Raw genomic sequence first — 12,924 nt, forward strand, 5'->3', positions numbered from 1 at the left:
ATTTTTATAAAAAGCACGCGCCTAACATATTCGTAAAGTAGAACTAAAAACAAAATAATCGTCATTTCCCGTGAAAATTGGTGCACGTTTTCGGAAAAGCCGCTCTCCTGAACCTTTATCTAAATGTATATTAAAAGCTATTTTTGCACTATATTTTATAAAATAAATGTGTGCAAATGAATTAGTGAAGCGCTAGTGGATATAAAAAAGAAAAATATAAGTGCAAAATTAATTTTATATATCGAAAATATGTTATTAAAATATTGCAAATTTTCAACTTTAAACGCGAATAACTAAAAACTATAACTAAAAACTATAATCTCCTCTATCCGACCATATCCTTTTTAAACAGAGTTTTGCGTCACAGTGGAGGCCTACGACCGCGCTTCAAAAAGAAAATAACCCTGTCCGATCCAACACCATGATTTATCAAGATTATGAAAATTTTGAAAGGTTTTACATTACTCAATACTTGTTAGAGGGCGGGGTCACGACATCAAGATTATGTAAATTGTGAAAAATTTAACATTATTCATTACTTGTTAAATGGCGGGGTCACGCGCACTTTTTCAAAAAAATTTGCACCCTGGTACCCTTTGCTACCGCGATCTACTGTGTCAAATTGCATCTATATATCTTAATTTGAACATAGCATGTTCCATCAAGATGTCTCAATACCGACAAATCAAAACACCGAAAAATCAGAAAACCGAAAACAAAATACCGACAAACCAAAACACCGCCAAATCAAGAAAAAGTGGCAAAATGGTCGAAATCTGGCAACAACCACTCCCATATGAACACTTTTAAATTTTACTTGGGGAAACTTTAGTATACGATCCCACGATTTCAGGGTTAAAAGTGGTATGGTTGGATAGAGCTGATGCTCCAGATTAAGAAAATATATAATTGTTGCCGCCGCAAACTTATAGTTTTCGAGATATTTGCATTTAAAGTTGAAAATTTTGCAAATTTTATCTTGCAATTTCTCGATTTCTAGTAATTATTTAATTCATATTATGCACTTTTTATGCACTTATACTTCATTACTTTGTTTCTACATATTTATTTTTTTAGTAATTATTTAGTTATTTGCTTAAAATAAGCATTTTATATTTTACACAATTTTCATTCCATGCACAATAACAAACGTATTCCGTGTTTACAGATATTAAGTGTTGCCATAATTACACATTTATCAAATGAATAAGAATGGACATAAAAACTCAAACGCAGAAAACAAATACCATCTGAAATAAATTTTCCATTGTAATAAAAAAAGTTTTAAGGCTTATAAGTATGTTTAATCTAATAATTTAATAAAAGGATCATAATGATTATTTGCAATACAACAAAGGTAAAACAGGGTAAACATTAGTCCATTCGCGTCCCACTTCTTTCTGCATTGGCGGCCTTCGGCCGCGCTTCAAAAAAATAACCCTGGCGGATCCAACAGCGGGGTGTATCAAGTTTTTTTTAAGTAAAACTCCTTTTCGCGTTGGCGGCCTTCGGCCGCGATTCAAAAAAATAACCCTGGCCGATCCAACCCGGGGTGTATCAAGTTTTTTTTAAGTAAAACTCCTTTTCGCGTTGGCGGCCTTCGGCCGCGATTCAAAAAAATAACCCTGGCCGATCCAACCCGGGGTGTATCAAGTTTTTTTTAATTAAAACTCCTTTTCGCGTTGGCGGCCTTCGGCCGCGCTTCAAAAAAATAACCCTGGCCGATCCAACACCGGGGTGTATCAAAAATCTTGATATATCAAGAAAAAGGGCAATGATTTATGTATTTGGGGTATAGTCCTATTTTTTATTCATTTTTATTCGTTTGATAAATGTGTAATTATGGCAACACTTATTATCTGTCAACACGGAATACTTTTGTTATTGTGCATGAAATGAAAATTGTGTAAAATATAAAATGCTTATTTTAAGCAAATAACTAAATAATTACTGGAAAAAAATATGTAGAAACAATGTAATGAAGTATAAGTGCATAAAAAGTGCATAATATGAATTAAATAATTACTAGCAATCGAGAAATTGCAAGATAAAATTTGCAAAATTTTCAACTTTAAATGCAAATATCTAGAAAACTATAAGTTTGCGGCGGCAACAATTATATATTTTCTTAATCTGGAGCATCAGCTCTATCCAACCATACCACTTTTAACCCTGAAATCGTGGGATCGTATACTAAAGCCGACCCTTTTACTTCATTCATTCAGTTTCCATTACACAAATCAAGAAGCAAATAATGTCTTTAGTGTGTGCCACTTATGACTAAAAATTGAAATCCAATAAAAACGTTTGAAGCCACTATTTAATCATAAGCCTTATATTTAATCCCCGGTACCTAGTGGCAATAAAAATGGGAAAATAGATAAATTTGAGCGAAAACTTGGCCTTGCCCCTATATAACCAATACCAGGATTTTCGAACATCCGGCTGATTTTACTTTATATGATTTGTTTTACACCTTAAAGTATTCTTAAATGTTCAGGAGAGCGGCTTTTCCGAAAACGTGCACCAATTTTCACGGGAAAGGTCTTAAAATACTCGTTTTTAATTCTACTTTACGAATATGTATGGCTCGTGCCTTTAAAATCAATTTTTTTTTTTTTTTTATCAAAAAAACATCGTATTTCCCGAAATGATAAATTTACTTTTGCGCTTTACACGTCTTTAGATGTTAAAATTATACTTTCTATAAGTTATATACACGTAATTATTGATGTTGTTTAGTTAATCAATAAGAGAAATTGGTTTTTATGTTATTTTTATAAAAATATGAAAAACTTCACAATCACTTCACTTTCACGAAAATGGCAAGGTATGTTCGAAATTATGGCACAGCTGTTGTAAATCCGAATGACCACTATTGATTCATGATCGTTTTCGAATTACCGATACTCTCAATATTTGAGGCTGATCGAGAATTGGTAAAAATGAGAAATACATAATAGGAAAATTTATAATTCATTATTATTGCAGAACGAAGAAGAATTTGGACACAGAAAAATTTTGAACACCGGGGTTTTGGACCGACCAGGGATATTATTATTTTTTTTTTTTTAATAACATATTCTCGATCAGCCTCAAATATTGAGAGTATCGATAATTCGAGAACGATCATGAATCAAAAGTGGCCATTCGAATTTACATACCTTGCCATTTTCGTTGAAGTGAAGTGATTGTAAAGTTTTTGATATTTTTATAAAAATAACAAAAAAACCAATTTCTCTTATTGATTAAGTAAACAACATCAATAATTACGTGTATATAACTTATAGAAAGTATAATTTTAACATCTAAAGACGTGTAAAGCGCAAAAGTGAATTTATCATTTCGGGAAATACGATGTTTTTTGATAAAAACAAAGAAAATATTGATTTTAAAGGCACGCGCCATACATATTCGTAACGTAGAATTAAAAACGAGTATTTTAAGACCCTTCCCGTGAAAATTAGTGCACGTTTTCGGAAAAGCCGCTCTCCTGACCATTTACCAAAGTATTTTCTTGGCACCCGAACTTAGTCCATTCATAGTTGTTTTACTTATTTTTATTCGATTACAAAATATGCTAACTATTTTTTTGTTGTTTGCAACCTTTTTTTATTTTTATTTACTATATAAATAAATGGATTTCAACGAAAGTTAAATATAGAATTAAAGTTATTTTTGAACTTTTTAATATAAAACAAATGTATAGAACCGAATTAGAGAAGCCTTAGTGGATATAAATGTTAAAAATATTAGTATAGAATGCATTATAAATCGTTGAAACACGCATTTTAAATAGTTGATTTTTTGAACTTTAAATGCAAATATCTCCAAAACCATAAATCAGCGGCAACTATATATCCGCACATACTCATTTGAACCCCGAATTCGACGGATGCTACATTAATTTGAAATAAACAATTTAGTAAAGTATAAATATCTAACTTGCATCGGCTTCCAGTCAATCGCCGTTAATACATATATGCCCATATATTTTATACTTATTACCGGAACTGATTTATTTTATATGGTTTATTGACTCGGATATTCATTGTATTTTTTTTGTACATATTACATTTATATGTACGCACAAAACCTACAAATGCATATGCACATTATGAATTGTATTTTGAAAAAAGTGCACAAATAATTATAGTCAAACACAAACTGAAAAAATATTCTTCAAATACAATTCGGAAAATGAAAAAGTACGATAACAGCTAAACTGTTGAAACCATGTGAAACAAATTCTTCTCTATTGCTGCTGCCATTCAATCAATCTCGGCATTTCTTTATAACAAATGAATCAGCACAGATCAACATTAACCGACTATTCGTACAATTTAAAATATGATACTTTATATATACAGATGTGTATTGACAACCTTGTTTAAAAATGCACAAATTCAATACATTTAACTTCTTTTGTCTTTATATATTTATATACATACACATACAGATGTATCAATATGTTAAAAGGTGTACAATACGCAAAAGTACCCGCTTACTTTTCACCCTTCTTTCAACAGCAGAAAATATAATAAAAAAGAGCCTTTGCGTTCAGAGCACAAATTTCTATTATTTCCAAAGCACTTCAAAATATTTCTTATACAAGATGTTAATAATTTATCACTATTGTGTATCCAAATAACAATTTATTTATTCACACTCGTACACCCCGCATTCTCTTTCAAATTATTCGATCGGTTTGCCGTTTTTAAAAGAGTGCATAGAAATTTGCTGAAATATAATCCACAATAAAAGCGAACCATTGTGGATCGCAGTGTGGATACTATTGACAACCCTAGTAACGGGGCATCTCGACAAGATAAAGTTTATTGTATACTAATTGTATTGCCGTTCATATTGCTCGTGGAGACTCCACACTACTTACGGAAAGCATTATATGGAATACTAATAGTATGCCATATATTGAAAGCAATAGCCTGGCTCTTCAGCAGTTTGACAGCGTAGTTTTCATTTCTATGAAAATTTCGGAAAGGCACATATCCCATTTAAGCACACACATGCACCGACGGCATGTTCATTTCAGGAATATTAAATTTAGTAGAGCGAGTAGTGTTATATTATAATAATAAAGTACATTTTCAAAATAATTTAATACATTTTAATATTTAGTTTAATATTGTTAATTTGCGGAAAAATTATACAAAATTGATTGGCGAATGAGCGGAATCTTAAATTTAATAAACTTATACAAACATAAATCAAAATATCATATCAAATTTATTATTTTAATTGGTATAAAAAATTTATACTATAATTATCATAGTCCGAAAATATAAAATCTTTTTTTACAAGAAATACATTTGTAGCAAAAAGTATATTTCTCCTTTTTCTTATTTTCCATATAAACTTTTTTCATCCATATAAAACTTTAAACAGTTCAAGAGCTCAAAACATGCGGTACATCAGCTCGTACCTAACTACCTGACGCTGTATCAGCCGATTCGGGCTGCGGGTTTACGTTGTTCGCTGTTTCAGCTATACCTTTATATATTTTTTAATCAGGAGGACTTCCTTTTTCTAATGGTGGATGGCCTCTTTCCGGCGATGTTACAACAGGGAGAGCAGTATCTGCTGCCTCACCTGGTTCGGCTGCTGAGAGAGAGAATCGCAATGGCGTATATCCCTGAGGTATGGAGGACAGCGAAGGTGATCTTCATACCCAAGGTAGGAAGGTAAGACTACTCGTTGGCGAAATCTTTTTGGCCAATAAGTCTCACGTCTTTCCTACTAAAAACCATGGAGAAGATCGTGGATCAGCAAATAAGGACGAAGGCGCTGGAAAGGTTACCACTGCAAGCAGCTCAGCATGCCTACAGAACGGACAGATCTACCAGTACTGCTCTGTACCAGCTGACTTCTGAAATAGAGAGTTCACTGGAGTATGGGGAGGCGATGCTTTGCGTATTCCTGGACATCGAAGGTGCCTTTGATAACACGTCCCACAGGAGTGTAGCCAGGAAACTGGAAAAAAGGAATGTGGCGGCACCAGTGCGTAGTTGGATAGAAGCCGTACTGCGCACAAGGGTTGCTGAGACCACAGTAGGTGATAGCAGAATTCGTCTCGGCACAACAAGAGGCTGCGCACAGGGGGTGTGTTATCAGCCCTGCTATGGAGTCTAGTCGTAGACGACCTGCTGACACTGTTGACAACGGGATCCGCTGCCAAGGGTACGCGGACGACATTGTAATTATGGCAAAAGGAAAATAGGACTTGATCCAAAGAAGTCTTAATCTAGCGAAGGGGTGGTGTAAGGAGGTTGAACTAAACATCAATCCCTCCAAGACGTCAGTAATCCAGCTTACGAGACGCAGGACCCTACCCGGTCTTAGGAATCTCTCACTGGGGGACAGTGAGATAGAGATGACCAACAGTGTCAAATACCTCGGTTTGATGCTAGACTCCACGTTGAGATGGAAGCAGCACATAAACCTGACCTTGGTCAAGGCGACAAAAGCCTTAATGGTGTGTAATCGGCTGGCAGGAAGGTCCTGGGGTTGTAAGCCAAGGATAGTTAGGTGGTTGTACACCATGATAGTGAGACCGATAATCACATATGGGGCGGTAGCCTGGGCCTCGGTAGCGTCGCTAACTTCGGTTAAGACTAAGCTACTGAAGCTACAGCGGCTGGCCTGTGTCTGTATGACTGGCGCAATGCGTACCTGTCCAACGGCAGCACTGAAGGTTCTTCTCGAACTTACTCCGCTTCATTTAGTTATCGGTCAGGTAGCCCCAACACACTCTTCTGCAAATAACGGCAGAGGGGTGGGGAAAAGGCAAAGTAGTCTCATCCCAGAGGATGGAAAGGATAAGTGGCAATTTACCAGTGGTCCTTCTCCCGAGGGATAGCGCTACCAAAAAGGTTAACTTCAGGAAAAAGTTTAAGGTTACTCTCGGCAGCAAAGAGGATTGGAACGACTCCAATCTCGAGCTGTTGTTGAGGAGCAGTACTATGAGATGGTACACCGATGGCACGAAAATGTCGGAGGGAATCGGCGCAGGGATTGTGGGCCCACGCAATAAGCTCTCCATACCCATGGGTGGGTTCCCGAACATTTTCCAGGCAGAAGCCGGTGTATAGAAATAAACCTCCATCGCAACTATCGCAATGAGCGAATAGGCAAGTCAAGAAAAGCGGCGCTAAAGGCGATCTCCTCTTACGAGATCAAATCGCTTCTAGTGCAGGAGTGTAGGGATAGGCTGAATAGCCTTGCGGAAAGGAACCAGGTACAGCTGATCTGGGTGCCTGGTCACAAAGGTATAGCCGGCAACGAACTGGCGGACGAGCTCGCCCGCTCCGCAACCTTCAACAAAATGGTAGGACCCGAACCCATTACCGGGGTGGGTCCCCACACCATGAAGGAGCTGCTTCGTAAAGATGAAAGAGAATGCAGGAAGGAGTATTGGCTACAAGCTCATGGTATGAGACACGCCAAGCTGCTAATGGGAGGACATAACTTGAAAAGGTTCAAAATTATAATAAACCTCCCCACGGACAAACTCAGGCTGCTAGTCGCATGGTACACTGGTCACTGCAAGCTAAACAGGCATATGCACAGCATGGGCCTATCAGCTTGCGCCAATTGCTGTTTCTGCGACAAGGAGCCTGAAACCCCGGAGTATCTTCTGTTCGACTGCACAGCAGTCTGTAGACGCAGATCCAAGGCCCTTGGAGTGTTGTTTCCGGATAGGGATCGCATTGCCTCACTAGCACCAGGAAGTCTACTGGACTTCATTAATGGGCTGGGTCTAGGCGAGTCAATGTGAGTAAGGAGAGGGCACAATAGATCAAAGGTCACAGTGCATTCTTCGTTATCATTCATTCATTCAATGGTACCTTCAGATCGCGACGCCAAAGAAATCGGAATTTGTCCAAATTGGTGCTTAGTTATGGCTCTTTATAGGTTTTCGTTCAATCAAATCTCGTGGGTCCCGTGGGTCTCGTGATCCGTGGTCCGATTACGTCCATCTGCAGTACGAATATATAATAGGGGTATTCAGACCAGCTCTGTTAATTCGTTAGTCGTTATTCGGTAACGAACTATCTATCTGGCAAGCTTGGTAATTGTTTCGTTACTCGGTAATATCTCCTGCTTCTCTGTACATCAATTTTAAGTACTTACCAGTAATAAATTTGATCTGCTCTACATAGACAATAGACAATAGAAATACTTGAGGTATGCACTGCGACCTTGGGTCTATTGTGCCCTCTCCTAGCTCACAAGGACTCACCAAGCCCCAACAAATCGATAAATTCCAGTATTCTGCTGGGAGCTAGTGAGTCGATGTGATCCCTATCCGGAAATGGGTTTCCAAGGGCCTTAGACCTGCGTCTACAGACTGCGATGCAATCGATCAGCAGGTGCTCCGGGGTTTCAGGCTCTCTGTCGCAGAACCGGCAATTGGAGCAAGAGGCAAGTCCCAAGTTGAACAAGTGCCTTTTCAACTTGCAGTGGCCGGTGTAAAATGCGACCAAGAGCCTGAGTTTGATCCTAGGGAGGTTTATTATGGATTTGAACCTTTTGAGGTTGTACCCCCCTATCAGCAACTTTGCATGCCGCATGCCCTGCACCCGTTGCCAGTGACCTTCTCTGCCCTCTCTTTCCTCCTTACGGAGCAGTTCCTTTATCGTGTGGGGGCCCACCCCGGTGAATGGTTCGGGCCCTACCATACTTGTGGATGCTGCAGAGCGGGCAAGCTCGTCAGCCAGTTCGTTTCCGGCTATGCCTCTATGACCAGGTACCCAAACTAGGTGCACCTGATTCAATTCCGCTAGGCTGTTTAGCCGTTCCCTGCACTCCTTCACTAGCAGCGATTTGATCTCGTAGCCCGAGATTGCTTTTAGTGCCGCTTGGCTATCGCTGAGTATGGTTATTCTCTCATTACGATAGCCGCGGTGGAGGTTTATCTCTATACACCGACTTATGGCTAGGACTTCGGCCTGGAAGATACTGGGGAATCGACCCATCGGTATGGATAACCTTGCGCGTGGGCCCGCGATCCCTGCACCAATACCTTCCGACGTCTTCGAGCCGTCGGTGTACCACTTCAGTGTACTGTCCCTCAGCAACAGCTCAAGAGTGGAGTCATTCCACTCGCTCTTGCTACCAAAGGTAACCTTGAATTTCCTAGTGAAGTTAATTATCTTAGTAGTCCCGTCCTTCGGGAAGAGGGCAATTGGATTACTGGCACCTATCACCTCCATCCTCTGGGACGAGATTATTTTTCCTTTGCCGCATCCCTCTGACGTTATTTGCAGAAGTGAATGCTTGGCTACTTGGCCAATCACAATGTGAAGCGGTGTGAGATCCATCAGGACCTCCAGCGCCGCTGTTGGGCAGGACCGCATCGCGCCCGTCATGCAAACGCATGCTAGCCGTTGAAGCCTCGATAGTCTCACCACCACCGAGGCCTGTGCCGCAACAGAGGCCCAGGACACCGCTCCATATGTCACTATCGGTCGCACAATCATGGTGTACAACCACCTGACAATCCTTGGCTTGCAACCCCAGGATTTGCCTGCCAGTCGATTGCACACCATTAGAGCCTTCGTCGCCTTGACCATGGTTTGGTCCACATGCTGCTTCCACCGCAAAGTGGAATCCAGAGTGAGACCGAGATATTTAACATTGTTGGTCATCTCAATCACTTTGCCCCCAAGTGTGAGGTTCCTAAGCCCGGGTAAGGATCTACGCCTCGTGAACGGGACGATGGTTGTTTTCGAGGGGTTGATGCTCAGATCAACTCCCCTGCACCACTCCTTAGCCAGATTTAGCCCTCGTTGCACCAGGTCACAGAGAGTGTCCTCGAATTTGCCTTTCGCTATGATTACTATATCGTCCGCATATCCTTGGCAGCGAATGCCGTTGACGGTCAGCAATGCTAACAGGTCGTCCACGACAAGGCTCCATAGCAGGGGCGATAGTACACCACCCTGCGGACATCCCCTTGTTGTGCCTAGGCGAATCTTAGTACCCCCTGCAGTAGTCTCAGCAATCCTAGTGCGGAGTACCGCCTCTATCCATCTACGCACCGGTGCTTCCACATTCCTACCTTCCAGTGCCATTGCTACACTTCTACGAGAAGTGTTGTCAAAAGCTCCTTCAATATCCAAGAAGGCGCATAGCATGATTTCCCCTTTCTCCAGCGAGCTCTCTATCTCGGAGGTCAACTGGTACAGAGCTGTATTAGTTGATCTGCCAGCTCTGTATGCATGCTGAGCTGCATGCAGGGGTGCGTCCCTCAGCGCGTTAGACCTTAAATGATAATCTATTATCTTCTCCATAGTTTTCAGTAGGAAGGAGGTTAGGCTGATCGGCCTGAAAGATTTGGCCAGCGAGTAATCCTTCCTTCCCACTTTCGGTATGAAGATAACCTCAGCTGTTCTCCATGATTCGGGGATGTAGGCCAGCGCCAGGCTCTCCCTCAGCAGCCTTATCAGGTGTGGCATTAGAATCTGCTCACCCTGCTGTAGAAGCGCTGGGAAGATACCATCCACTCCCGGAGACTTGAACCTCTCGAACGAGGCTATTGCCCACCTGATCGAGTCCGCAGTAAACAGTTGTTTGGCGATCGCCCAATCAGTGCGGGACGGCCTGTGTTCAGTTGAGGGCAGACACCGATAAATCGGGACAGTCTCCGGGAAGTGAGCGCGCAAGAGCTCTTTAGCTCTGTCCTCTGCGCTGGTCGTGAAAGTCCCGTCACTCTTTTTGATGGCTAGCACTGTGTCCGTCTTCCCTTTAGCCAGAGCTTTATGCAGCCTGGCCGCTTCTGGTGTAGAGGAGACGTTCTCACAAAATCTCCTAAAGCTGGACTGTTTAGCAGACCTGATCTCTTTATTGTAAAGAGTCAGGTTGCTCCTGTACTCCTCCCAGACCCCTGTACGTTTTGCCTTATTAAATAGGCTTCGTACCTTTTTCCTTAGGTCTGCGAGTTTCCTTGTCCACCAAGCGCAATTGCGCCTGTCTGTGGATACCCCCAAAGGGCAGCTGTCGTTGTACGCATTAATTATGGACCCGTTGAGCATGGTCAATCTGACCTCAATGCCCTGGCCCGTGGCGCTACTGTCAGTCTGCCCCTTCCTCTTCAACTCCTCATCTAGCCTCTCCTGGAAGGTACTCCAATTGGTCCTTCGAGGGTTACGTCTAGGAGGGAACAGCTTGACCTCTGCCCTCAGCGTGAACCTTATAATTCTATGGTCCGACAGGGAGGGCTCCGTTGAGACTCTCCACTGCGAGACCAGCCCTGTTGCAGGCTCATTGCTGAGGGTGATGTCCAGCACCTCTCTCCTGCTTATCGTTATGAATGTGGGTTCACACCCTACATTCTCTACCGCTAAATTACTACCTACTAGATATTCTAAAAGGGACTCACCTCTCGCGTTGCAGTCGGTGCTGCCCCATTCCGTGTGGTGGGCGTTCGCGTCGCAGCCGATGATGAGGGGGAGCTTGTGCAGCCTACAATGCTCCACCAGCCTTTCCACCGCCTCCGGGGGTGCCGTTGCTGCCTCTCCCGGAAAGTATGCCGAGGCTAGGACGAAGTCTTTGCCCTCACTGTCTCTAGCCTGCACCGCCACCAAGTCCTGTGTCAGAAACTCTGAAATGCAAAAGAAATCAATATTGCTTCTGACGACTATACACGCCCTAGGCCTCTCGCTAGAGAGGTCCCAGATTACCTTATTTGTCTCGGTCTTGAGGCCCTTTACCTCTCCTTTGTATATCCAAGGCTCTTGGATCAGCAGCGTGCCCAGTTTCTCCGCCGTGAACCTGCTTGTTATGACCGCTGAGGCTGCCGCCGCATGATGCAGGTTCACTTGGGCAATTTCCATGTTGACGGCCATCATAAATTGGGCTCGAGGAGGGAAAGATCCTCGACCCCGCCGTCAACCGCGCTGCTGTCGATTGAGCCACCAAGTCCGTCTAGGAGCTCTTGTGTTGAGGGTAGCCCCATGCTCCGGCCATCATCGGGGACGTCGTTTGTCGGTCCTGGCACTGCCTGTCCAGCTCTGCTCACGCAGGGCTGCTCCGCCGACACGTCCACCTCCATCATCGCATCCTCTTGGGCGGATACCGGCACTGCCTGGCTAACGACGCCTTTATCATGTGGAGGCGCGGGCGTCTTGGCTTCTTTGCTCCCGGTGTCAGCAGGCTTGTAGGGCCGCATGACGACCGTGCTATACCTGTAAAACAGGCGGAAGCTCGCGGCCCGGACGTACTTGTACGACTCGTCGTCGATGTATACGTTCAGCCTCCATCCCTCCATATCGCCTAACTTCTCCTTCTTGCTGCTGGCAACACACCATGCCGAGATACTGAGCCCCCTGTTCTGGTTCCTCACCAGGCTCAGGGCGTACTCGTAGGACCTGTCCCCACTCCGAGGGAGGAAAACCGTCATGCTGTGCATGATTGGCACGTCCTCCACCCTCTTCGCGCAGAGGACAGGGCCCGTCCAGCCTCCCAGCTTTGGAGCGTGCTCTTTCAGCCAGTCGACGGACGACTCGTCATAGCAGTCTACCTGCATCATGCCTCCCCTGAAGTCAATACCAAGGAAAGACGCCGTGTATTCGACTCCTCCACACACCTCGTCCATGAGGATGTCCTGCAGCACGGTGAGCTGCTCCGGGTTTAGCGATTCCGCCGGGTATTTGAGAGGCAGAACAGCCATGCGAATGCCCCTAACAGCATCCGCATACCCGCGCCGCCCCTCTTCCACCCGGTGGGGAGCCGGTCCAGAATGTTGGCCCCCAGGTGCTTTCTCGTCTGTGCCCCTCACCCTCTTGGATCGTGGGGGCTCCTGTGGCGTGATTTGCACGCCGCACGGACGGCGTTGTGCTGACCAGGCCACGGCCACTGCTACCGCTGCCCTGTGCTCGAGCTGGCACATTGCTGTCTCGTCCA

The 12,924-nt window shown here is 43.3% G+C and overlaps 1 protein-coding gene across 18 annotated transcripts in view; it reads right to left on the reverse strand.

Moving 5' to 3' along the window:
• Positions 1-10,820, reverse strand: part of LOC105227778 (dnaJ homolog subfamily B member 3) — a 52,849-nt gene extending 42,029 nt beyond the window's left edge. For 3 of the 18 annotated variants that reach the window (XR_007422119.1, XR_007422115.1, XR_007422113.1), the window contains exon 1: positions 4,509-10,820. The gene's annotated coding sequence lies outside the window, so the exon portion shown is untranslated. Of the gene's footprint in view, positions 1-4,008; positions 4,313-4,451 lie in introns of those variants that run through there. The other 15 variants (XR_007422120.1, XR_007422117.1, XR_007422114.1 and 12 more) reach the window with 11 other exon arrangements.
• Between the last annotated feature and the right edge of the window lie 2,104 nt (positions 10,821-12,924).

Source organism: Bactrocera dorsalis, chromosome 3, assembly GCF_023373825.1.
Source record: "Bactrocera dorsalis isolate Fly_Bdor chromosome 3, ASM2337382v1, whole genome shotgun sequence".
Classification (NCBI taxonomy): Eukaryota; Metazoa; Arthropoda; class Insecta; order Diptera; family Tephritidae; genus Bactrocera; species Bactrocera dorsalis.